The 11914-nt window shown below is 49.8% G+C and overlaps 2 pseudogenes; both read left to right on the top strand.

The window, feature by feature from the left end:
* Nucleotides 1–617: 617 nt before the first annotated feature.
* Nucleotides 618–821, top strand: LOC141987016 (U2 spliceosomal RNA; annotated as a pseudogene).
* Nucleotides 822–5469: 4648 nt separating this feature from the next.
* Nucleotides 5470–5644, top strand: LOC141987014 (U2 spliceosomal RNA; annotated as a pseudogene).
* The last annotated feature ends 6270 nt before the right edge of the window (nucleotides 5645–11914 follow it).

The following is an 11914-nucleotide window of genomic DNA, read 5'->3' as shown; positions in this document are numbered from 1 at the left end:
TGTAGCCTCTCTCTGATTTATCCCATTTGTGAGGTGCTGCACCAGCCATGTCCAGGAAGTCAGTACAATGACGATTGAATAGGAATGCTGATTTTTATAACTGAATGTCTACCCCTTCCCTAGCCACATCCTTCTCTGCAAAAATAAAATTAGTTTGCTGTGCTCCTCAGTCTAAGCCTTGAACTACTGGTAGCTGAGGAAGATTCCCCTTTAGCAGAAGTAGTGGACTAGGCATATATATTCAGAGAAGAAGAACCTGGGTTTTATCTCTGATGCCAAATATAATGTATGTGGTTTAGCTGACAACCAGCCTGTCTTCAGGCAATCATTAATTGTGACATATGAAAGGCAGGGGCCAAGATGAGACTAACCACTGAGTGAAATGAAAAAAGATGCCCTTGGGTTAATCTTATAACAAGTCCTATTATATCCAGCTACTTAATTTTAAACTTAAAATTTTACAAAAGGTATGGCACCTACTACTCTTAAAAACCCATTTGTAGGCTTTAAAAAGTTGTCATTTCTTTTACTGAGCTCTCTTCCTGCCATGCTATTCAGGTCACATCTTTTCATAATTTCATTCTTCACTCTCTTCAGGAACATTTCCGACTTCAACCATCGCTTCTCGGCTCCTTGGAGCTAAAATCAAAGTGTAGTGTCTGTTCTTATCAGTTTAATCTCTTTTGATGAACACTTACAACACCTGCTCTGAAGATGGATTCTCCTGCTGCCATTTTTGAAAAAAATCGATGCTGCTTTGAAGATGTATTCCGCTGCATCTTCTTTGGAAGAAAATCCTCTCTCTGCTCCTGAGACATCCCCAGCTGCATCGTGTACTGCTACGGCTGCTGCTCCATGGAAGGTCTCTCGGACAATGACTATGAAGAAGATCCTAGGTGCCTCCAGAACATTGCAGACCAGCAGCACGAAGGGGAAGAACGGTGCCTCCTCGAAGGACCCTCTCCGAGATGCTGCTCCAGAAAGATCCCGCATCCTGAGGCCGGCCTGTCGGGACATCACAACCAGAAGGAACATCCCGCCCCCCACACCCCAGCAGCACCAGCCGCTGAGGGATAGTCCCCGCACTTTCCAGCAGCTGCCGATGGAGAGCCCCCCCCGCTCTCCAGCTGCAAGATGCTCTGAGGTGACCACCTCCCACCCCTGCAGCTGCCCAGGTCCCTGACGCTGGTGGTGCTCTCGCTGCTCTACACACCATCAAGGTAGGAATCCCCACAGATGGGACCAGCATCTCTCCAGAGACCATCCAGAGGGTCACCAGCGCCTCGCCGGATGCCTGCCCAGCCTCAGGAACCACCCAGAGGGACCCCAGGACCTTGCCGGATGCCCAGCCAGCCGGACCTCTCGACCCCACCCGCCCACACCAGGAAGAACCAGCCAGCGATACCGCCAATGCTGCTGGAACCCCCCCGCTGCAAGGTAATGAGGACACCATCTACCTGCAGTACCCCCTCGCTGCGGATGTGCTCCTCTGCCCCATCTGCTCTCCACCCCGAAGCTTCCACCTCCTCGGTGGCGTCACCAGGCACCTGAAGAAATGCCACAACAAGAGGGTCGCCTTCAGCTGTGCCCTCTGCAGCCTGCCCTTCGAGACACAGAAGCAACGCAAGACGCACCAAGTCGCCTGCAGGAAATGCCTCAAGGGAACAAAACAGTCTCCTGCCCCGGCTCCCAGCCCTCCTGCTGCACGCCGGCCCGCTGCTCCTGAGCCTCAACAAAGAAAACCTACCTTGCAAGCTGCCGTCAAGAAGCCTGCCCCTGTCGCCAGGCCAGCGGACTGGGATGCTGCAATCGAGAAGGTACCTCCTGCCTCGGGGAACATTACCCAGGTCCTCGCCAGCAGGAGGCCCGTCTGACCCTCCCATGTCGCCAAGCAGATCTCCATGCTGAGACGACTCCTTGCCACCTGTCCAGCATGTCCCCGTCCCCAGAAGGATCAGTGCCCCACCGCGCATAGCTGCTCGAGATCCTGTCACTGGAAGAGCCAGCGCCGCCCCTCAGACTGCCCTGCGAACTCCAACTGCTGGAGGAGCCAGAGCCATGTCTCAGACCACCCTACAAGCTCCAGCAGCCAAGGGAATCAATGCCAAGCCTCAGACTGCCCTGCCAGCTCCAACCATCAGAGGAGCCAGTGCCACACTCCAGACCACCCTGCGAGCTCCAGTCACCGGGGGAACCAGCGTCATGCCCCAGATCGCCCTACAAGCTCCAGATGTCACTGGAGGAACCAGCCCCGCAGCCACACCAAAGCACCAGGCCTTCATCGCCAGACGGACCAGCACGGCCCCCAAGTCCATTCTGTGGGACACTGCTTACGGGAGATCTCACAGTCCAGCGGCAACCGCCCAGGCAGCAGCCACTCATAGAAGGACCAGTGGTGTCCCAGCAACCCCCGAGCCGGACCGCGTCTCTCCGACCACTAGCAACGCCAGCATCCCGCCAGAGATCCCGCCCCAGCACCCAACCGAAGGGAATCCTGACCTACGAGATAGACAGCAGGCCGACCACGCAACAGGCTCAAAGCCTGCAACAGATGAGGTTGAGGACCCTGAGGACCAGCAGCCAGTGGTGAGGGCTGCCACTCTGTGGCAGACCGCCTGGACTGAGAAGCTACAAGCGGCAGCTTCCTTTGACGACTTTGACCGCCTCGTAGACAGGCTCACCTGAGAACTGTCTGTGGAAATCACTCCCAGGAGGAGTTCGAACCAGAACGCCTGCTCCGAACCACACCACCACCACCAGGGGAGCCAGAAGTAGAGATGCCAGTTGCCGCTACGATCCAGCAGTGGCTTCAAGGATCCAAAAGCTGTACCGGGCAAACTGCTCCAAGGCCATGAGGGAGATCCTAGACGGGCCCTCATCCTACTGCATGATCCCATCTGAGCATCTCTACAGATGCTTCAAGGATGTATTCGACCGCATAGCCCAGAACGACACCCAGCACCCAGAGTGCCTCCGCCCCCGCCCCGTGTCGACGAAGCAGGTGTCCTGGAGACTGACTACACACCCAAGGAAGTGATGGCCAGACTCTCAAAAACAAAGCTCCTGGGAAAGACAACATCCCCTACAGCCTCCTGAAAAAGCGAGATCCCAGCTGCCTGGTCCTCGCCACACTCTTCAACCAGTGCAAGTAATTCTGCCAGACTCCCAGCTCCTGGAAGAAGGCCATGACAGTGCTGGTGTACAAGAAGGGTGAGTGGGATGACCCCATCAATTGGAGACCCATCTCCCTCTGCTCCACGATGTACAAGCTATATGCCAGTTGCCTGGTGTCGCGGATCACGGAGTGGTCGGTGAGCTGGGGAGCCATCAGCTCCATCCAGAAAGGCTTCATGTCCTGCAAGGGCTGCTGTGAACACAACTTCATCCTCCAAACCACCATTGAAATGGCCAAAAGGGCTCGGAGGCAGTGCGCAGTAGCGTGGCTCGACCTGGCTAATTCCTTTGGGTCCATGCCCCACCACCACATCTTGCGATCTCCAATGGCACAGATGGTTTCAACCTCCATGGTGAGAGGGTGAGCATTCTGGCTTACGTGGACGACCTGGTCCTGACCGCGGATGACCCAGAGAGCCTCCAAGGTATGCTGGACGCCACCAGTTGAGCTGCCGACTGGATGGGGTTCCGCTTCCATGCAAAGAAGTGCACAACTCTCCACATCGACGGCAGCAAAAGGGACTCGGTGCAGATGACGGGGTTCCAGATCCAGGGCAAGCCCGTCATCCCCCTGGCAGAGGGGCAAGCATACCAGCACCGCAGCATGCTGACGGGTTTCCATGTCCGGCAGACACCCAAGGACACCATCCAGGAGATCTTGTAGGATGCCGCCAAGATCGACGCCTCCCTGCTAGCACCGTGGCAGAAGATAAATGCCCTGAACACCTTCCTGATCCCCCGCATCTCGTTCGTCCTAAGCGGATCTGCTGTGGCAAAGGTACCCCTCAACAAGGCAGACAAGATCGTCCGGCAGCTGGTGAAGAAGTGTCTGTTTCTTCCCCAGAGAGCCAGCAATGAGCTGGTCTAAATCACCCACAGGCATGGCAGTGCCAACATCCCCCGCATGGGCGACTTGTGTGACACTGCGGTGATCACCCACGCCTTCCGCCTGCTGATGTGTCCCGACGCCATGGTACGGAACATCGCGGCAAACGCCCTCCATGACGCGACAAAGAAGTAGATCAGCAGAGCCCCCTCCAACCAAGACATAGCCACCTTCCTGAGCGGTTCCCTGGATGGCGAATTCAGACGGGATGGGCGCGACATCGCTTAACTGTTGTCCTGTGCTCGCAATGCCACGTGTTGCCTGTGGAAGTGCATCGGCTGCCACTGGAAGTGGTGCGAGGAGCGCCAGGAGCTGGGAGTCCGGGTGCCGCAGATCAGGTCCAATGACAACACCATCGTCACCTGAGCACCAGGGGCATGCTGGAGAGGACCCTGAAGGCAGCCATCCACTCACTGTACATGGAAACCCTGAAGCGTAAACCGGACCAGGGTAAAGCCTTCGAACTGACCAGCAAGTGGGACGCCAGCAACCACTTCCTTGCTGGGGGCTGCTTCACCCGTTTCGCCGACTGGAGGTTCATCCACCGTGCGCGGCTCAACTGCGTCCCGCTCAACAGAGCCATCTGCCATGGGAACTGCGACAAGAGTTGCAGGAAGTGCGGCTACTCCAACGAGACCCTGCCCCACATTCTGTGCGGCTGCAAGCCCCACTCCAGAGCCTGGCAACTGCGCCACAATGCCATCCAGAACCGCCTGGTGAAAGCCATCGCACCGCGCTTGGGGGAGGTTGCCGTGAACTGCGCCATCCCTGGTACTGACAGCCAGCTGCGACCTGCCGTGGTTGTCACCGATGAGGCCCTGAGAGCAAAGGGCTACGAGGTGCAGATGGATGCCCTGATCGTCGGAGCCCTGGGTGCTTGGGACCCCTGCAACGAGCGTGTGCTGCGGACCTGTGGGATCGGTCGATGCTACGCACGGCTCATGCAGTGCCTCATAGTCTCAGACACCATCCGATGGTCCAGGGACATCTACATCAAACATCACCAGCCACCGACAGTACCAGGAGGTGTGAGCTGGAACGACATCGTGCATCAACTACGAGAAAGGGACCGAGAGACTTTTTCCATTGGACCATATGAACTGGAACCATAAACTCACTGAACATTAAATTTCACCAAATGAGGGTAAATCCATCCTCATCATGGTATCCACTCATTATACTCCACACCTGAACATGGCCATTATATGAACAACATACCCTCATATCTCAATGTCTGTACTTTGATCTGTTAACCTTTTACCCCCAATCGGGGATATTGCAGATTATGTATTCCTTACGCCACCCGATCCTAAACCGAACTTCACACCATTTGATAATCTGTACGTTATTCCCTGATAACCAGACACTTCTATGCTTAAACTCTGTACCGTTTTCTTTTTATTTTAACATCCTCTTAACAAAATTATTAAATCTATTCTTATCAGTTTAATATCTGCTATGTCCTTTATTTGAGGACTGTATATTAAATTGATTTTTGAAACAGGGGGATAGAAGAGAAGCTTGCTCTGTCCACCCCATGCATTGACCTGGTATTGCAGGGTCTCCTGGAATGGTGCATTTTTAATTTTTTTTTTTTTTAGAGGGGAGGGATAGCTCAGTGGTTTGAGCATTAGCCTGCTAAATCCAGGGTTGTGAGTGCAATCCTTGAGGGGGCCATTTAGGGATCTGGGGCAAAAATTGGGGATTGGTCCTGCTTTGAAAAGGGGGTTGGACTAGATGACCTCCTGAGGTCCCTTCCAGCCCTGATATTCTATGATCTTTCTTTTGCTTTTTCTTTAATCCCTGCACATTGCAGCACCATTCTCAGAACACTTTCAAAGTCTTTATCAAAAAGATTTGAAAACTACTTTTTTTTTAAAACCACCTTATTCTTATTCAGACCTGAGCAAAAACTTCAAATCCAGATTCCAGCGAGAGACTGCTGAATTGGAATTCATTTGCAAATTGGATACAATTAACTTAGGCTTGAATAGAGACTGGGAGTGGCTAAGTCATTATGCAAGGTAACCTATTTCCCCTTGTTTTTTCCTACCCCCCCCCCCCCGACGTTCTTGTTAAACCCTGGATTTGTGCTGGAAATGGCCCACCTTGATTATCATACACATTGTAAGGAGAGTGATCACTTTAGATAAGCTATTACCAGCAGGAGAGTGGGGTGGGGGGAGGTATTTTTTCATGCTTTGTGTGTATAAAAAGATCTTCTACACTTTCCACAGTATGCATCCGATGAAGTGAGCTGTAGCTCATGAAAGTTTATGCTCAAATAAATTGGTTAGTCTCTAAGGTGCCACAAGTCCTCCTTTTCTTTTTATAATTTACAGGAATTACTTCATGCATGACTTAAATGCAATGAAATGCAAGCTGTTTAAAAATGCACATATGATGTATTCCAGAACGCCATTGTACCCACAAAGTTGCTTGATGTCTTGTTGAAGGTCTTTGGCTGAGAAGCCATCATACACCAATCTAGGGCCATCAACTCTGATGGCCTCAACTGCTGGCACAGTTTCAGGAAACATTCGATTTTCTACATAGTGATGCCAGTGTGACTGGTAGAACTGCAGCTTCTCAGCCTGGGTGCATGGCAAAAGGAGGGAGACTATATTTTAAGGGGGGGAATTGCTTCTCTGAAGGGGTTCAGACCATTACCATGTGTAAGTGGGACATGCAGGAGAGAGGGGACAGGAGAGACTCCACCTAGCCTGAAATGCTGACAAAACTTCGACTCACAGCAGGGTTAAGAATAGACTAGGGACAGGTGCATCTCACAGCTTTTATTATTTTTTGAAGATCTGTAGAACTTTTAAAGAGTAGATAGGCTTAGCAAAGGAATTTCTTAACCATGGTCTATGCACCTTCTTTCCTGACATTTAGTCCCTGAACGGGTTAAACGAGAGACCACAGCCTAAGCAGAACTCCGAGGGACTGCGTGTAAGCAACAGAGGAACCGGTTCTAGGATTTAGGGAGGCAGGACTGCAGAGTCCCACATCCCAGGGAGAGGCTCAGATGAAAGCTCTTAGATCAGCAATGTGCCCTGCAGACCCCAGAGCTAGGAACAAAGACTAGACTCTGTCCAGACACAGCTGGCTTGAAAGCACATGGAATCCTGTGGTTAGGTGCATTTGCAATAGACTGCTGACCATTTTGGGGAGGACTGGGGTAAGTTGTGACAGCATGCATGGAGCATGGCTTTTTAAGGAAGTTATTGGGTTAAATAACATGTCATGTGCAGAACTGTTTGCACATGGGATTGATGTATCTAGCGCTAATTAATTCCAATCCAGAACACTTTTTCAACTGGATAATAAAATGACATGGAGAATGATCTGGCTCTGAAGTAGTCTATGAAAGTTGGTAATGTCAAGGATATTCATCCATCTTTTATAAGCTCACAGGAAACAAAAATGAAATCCTCTTTTTCATATTGGCAAGTGAACTTTTTATAACTTTATAGCCATTGCTTCATAGTGAAGTGCTGTTGCAGAGGGTACTCAGCCCATGAAGGATTTTTTTACTCCATTAATCTAGAGGTAACAGAAGTTTTCAGGCACAGACATACAGTTGTTTCTGTGGGCTTTGGTACATTCATGCATTTGATTTGGACACAGTAGGAAAAGGTTCCAGTTCAGAGATGAAAAGGATTTTTCTAAACTAGGTTAGCTTCTAGAGACATGAATGTGCTGTCTTGGCACAAGTCAATGACCAGATTCATTCCTGGTGTACTTCATTCACTTAAACAGAATTACAGTATAGATGAACTTGGCCCAGCATCTTGTACTAGAACTTGGCTATTTGATCTAACATAACAAAATATATCACCACTTTGAAGAGGAAAAAAGTGTGTTATTAATGATTCTTTGGGAGAATTAAAACTCTCATTACACATCTGTTTACATTTTCAGACACTTAAAAGCATTCATCTGTGGCTTCCCAAATCTGTGCACACTAGTGTGAACTCCATGGGCAAAGAAAGTAACCACAACCTTAAACCAATAAACAGCCCAGTAGTAACTGGTTCAGTGCAATCCTGTAAAGGCTTCTGTAAAGTCCTCATACTAAACGGGTAGGCTGACCATAGCCTTGCCCCAAATATTGTTAAAAGGATTTGGCCACATAACTGGAGGTACCATCTCAGATAGATCATAAGTCAGAGGACCCATCTTTGACTTCATCCTTCCTTGTCCTTGGGTTTTGGGCATCCAAACCATTTGGATAAACATCAGACACAAGATCACAATATTTGAGCTAAGACTTCCAATAAACACAGGGCTATGAAGTGAAGCAGCTGATGCCCTGCACGCAGCCCTCTGCCCCACCCCCAAGATGATTTGAGGATGAGTGGATTGCTGTCAGGTATAGACATACTGCCCATGCTCTTGATCTGCCCATGCGCACACCATCCATGGTGAATTATGGTAACCCACCGAAGGGATTTTACACCCCTGCTACAAAGTGCAGTCAAATCAGGAAATCTCTGTAGTGTGCAGTGAGGTACAGAGTGCCCTTGGGGAATGTTTTCCTTGCTTTGACTGCCCTTTGCAGTTGACCTGTAACTTTAAAACTGATTTGACCCTACGGGGTCTGACATGTAAGTGTGAGATGGAATCCCAAGCACTTTCACCAAAGTTATGTGAATTGCCGTGCCAGGGGAACTGGAAAAAATTAGAGGCCCTGATCCTGCAGACACTTAAGAATTTAGGGCTTGTCTACAGCAAGTTAATCTAGTTTGAAAACAGTTGCATACACATACTGCAATCCATCATTGAGCACTAACTCTGCATTTGCTGTGAACTCTGGAGTGCCCTTGTCAAGTGGACTATGCTTGCTGTGAATGGAATTAATGTGGTCTATGGTTTGTGTGGACATAAGTGTTGTGCACTGCTTTTTGCCATGTGTCCAATGGACATCTCACAGTGCTTTGCAGGTCAGCCATTACTGACGCATCCGTTCACCTGTCTGCCTTCCCCTGCTCTGGTGTCAAGTTCCCAGGACATCCCCCTCTTCTCTTTAAATGCTGGCTCAAAGCCAGAATTTGCCCATTTGCTTCTGGATCCAGATGTGTCAGCAATCTTGTGATATAAAGAGAGTAGCACTCCAGAAGCCCCACAATGTGACTCGTACAGCTGCTTAGAGAGGTGCTGAGACCCTGGATCTCATTGCCATCTGGGGAGAAGTATCAGTGCAGGAAGCACTTGTGGCCAGCCACTGGAATAAAGACCTTTTTGTGGACATTGCCAAGCAGCTGTGTGAGCGAAGCTACGACCGGGATACCAACCAGTGCTGGATAAAGAGCAAGCAGCTCAGGAGTAAGTACACTGAAATGAGGGACAAAAGCAGACAATCTGGCAGAGGACATAATACCTGTCTATTTTATGAAGTTCTCAAGGAACTCAAATATGAAATTGCAGAAATACTTAGTGTGGTATGTAAACTATCATTTAAATCAGCCTCTGTACTAGATGACTGGAAGGTAGCTAATGCAATACCATTTTTTAAAAGGGCTCCAGAGGAGACCCTGGCAATTACAGGCCATTGAGCCCTAACTTCAATACTGGACAAATTAGTAGAAACTATGGTAAAGAACAAAATCATCAGACACACAAATATGATTTGTTGGGGAAGAATCTAAATGGCTTTTGTAAAGAGAAGTCATGCTTCATCATTCAATTAGAATTCTTGGAGGGAGTCAACAGGCATGTGGACAAGGGTGATCCAGTTGATATAGTGTACTTGGACTTTCAGAAAACCTTTGACAAGGTCCCTCACCAAAGACTCTGAATGAAACTAAGTAGCCAAGGGATCTCACTCAACTGGGTGATATACCTGAGATACACTGATGATATTTTCATCCTCTAGAAGATCACACTGGCTGAGAGATGGAAGCAGTACATGGTGACCCAGAGGGAAAAAGAATTGCAACTCTCCCAGGCGATCATGGAAGTGGCCAAGGAAAGCAAAACCATGACAAAGGAGATCTTGGAAAAGGATAGGGAGCTGCAAAGGCAATTCATGGTGCTATCCTGAGCCCGAAGACTCTTACAACACATCCTCCTGCTCAGCCAGGAGGCCTTGCAATCCTGTTAGCCAGAAGCCAGCCCTGTCCTTTAGCCCCTGGGCAAAACTGGCTACAGGGACCAGCAGTAACTCCTCCCCATCATACCCATGCAGCACTTATCCCAGAGGCCATTCCCCATTAAGGGACCAACATCTGCCCACTGAAAACACTGGCTCCTAATAGCCCAGCCCTCCTGATCCCTACAAAACACCAGAAAACTTCAAGCTGAGCCATTCAGCTCCAGAATTCCCATGTATAAGAAGAGGCAGAGGGAAGACCTACACGTGCTTTTAATTTTAGTGCCTCCCCTCCCCCATGTTATTTTTTACACAGTCTGCATTGTTACAACTTTCCGTTTGGTTTGCACTGTTATTTTATTGAAAGCTTTGCTCTTTGTTGGGCAGTAAGTAGATAGTGTTGATAAGTGTATTTTCAAACAAAAAGGTATTCTTATTTCTCCATGGGTTCAATCAAAATTTTACTTTTGGCTTTGTTACTGTTTTATAACAAAAAGCATTTAAAATCCAGTTTGGTCTATTATGACTTATCACTACATGTAACACAAAAGGCTTTAAATAAAGCTAAAACAATTCATACAGTTTTGCAAAAGTATATAGGCAACATCTGACTTCCACCACTCAAACAATGCTGCACTGCTCACAGGCTATCCCAGCTTCTCCCCTCCACAGATTAGCAGCTGGACGTACAGCTACACATATTCAAGCATGAAACTCAAAATATGAACAATAGGCATCCCTGACAATATTCCCCTGGATGTTAGGCTGCTTGTACTGCTGAGTGAGTCTCTGCGTCTCAGCCTCTCACCCATCATTAGGGCTTTCCTCCTGGGTCTTACTAATATTATGCTGAATACAGCATGCAGCTATAATAGTCCCATCTTGTTTTCCCCTGTTGCTGCTGACAAAGAAAACCAATAGCAGTGCTGTTGACTTTCAAAGGGCCAAATGCACACGCAACCATCATTCTTCAACTGATCAGGCAATAGTTAAAATGTTCCTTCCTTCTGTCCAAGTGGACTGTGTATGTGTAAGGGGACTGTTGCCCCCTAACTAACATTCAATGGGGGTGTTTTAGTGGCTAGCTCCCAGTACTAAAAAGGGGAAGGGTTGATGGGGAATCAGGACCCTGAGACTCCCAGTCCCTAGGAGCAATGGGGAGAGGCCAATGCTCCAGGTCAGCCTGAATGACAGGGCGGGAAGGCTAATCAGGGAGTCAGGAGGCCAGGGAGGTCCTGTCCTCCGTGTGAGCTGGATTTGCCTGGATCAGACAGAGTGGGGCCAAGCTAAGGAGAAAGCAGGAGCCCAAGCTGAGCTGGGGAGCAGAGCTGTACCAGAGCCAGAGGGACCAGAAAAGCAGCCCAGAGAGAGCAGACCCTGTGCTGGGAGCAGAGATGCAGCCCCAAAGCCAGAGGCACAGCCCAGAGAGAGCAGACTTGCCCTGGGAGGAGAGCTGCAGGTACCACAGCCAGAGGGGCCAGAAAAGTGGCCCATGAAGCAGGTCAGTGCTGGGAGCAGAGTCACAGAAGCAGCCTGCAGAGCAGACGTGTCCTGAGAGCAGAGCTGCAGCAACCAGAGCCAGAGAAGCAGCCCAGGGAGCTGGGGGTAGAGCAGCAGCCAGGCTGAGGCAGAGTGGAGCTGGAGCAGCCCTGGGCTGGGTGTTGTGAGCAGCTGGGGAGTGTGTGTGTGTGTGTGTGTGTGGGGGGGGACCCTGGGCAGTGGGCCCAGCACAGGGAGACGCTTCAGCCAGGAGGCTCTGC

The sequence above is a fragment of the Natator depressus genome, chromosome 4, assembly GCF_965152275.1.
Source record: "Natator depressus isolate rNatDep1 chromosome 4, rNatDep2.hap1, whole genome shotgun sequence".
Lineage (NCBI taxonomy): Eukaryota > Metazoa > Chordata > Testudines > Cheloniidae > Natator > Natator depressus.
This window is presented reverse-complemented; position numbering and strand designations above follow the sequence as displayed.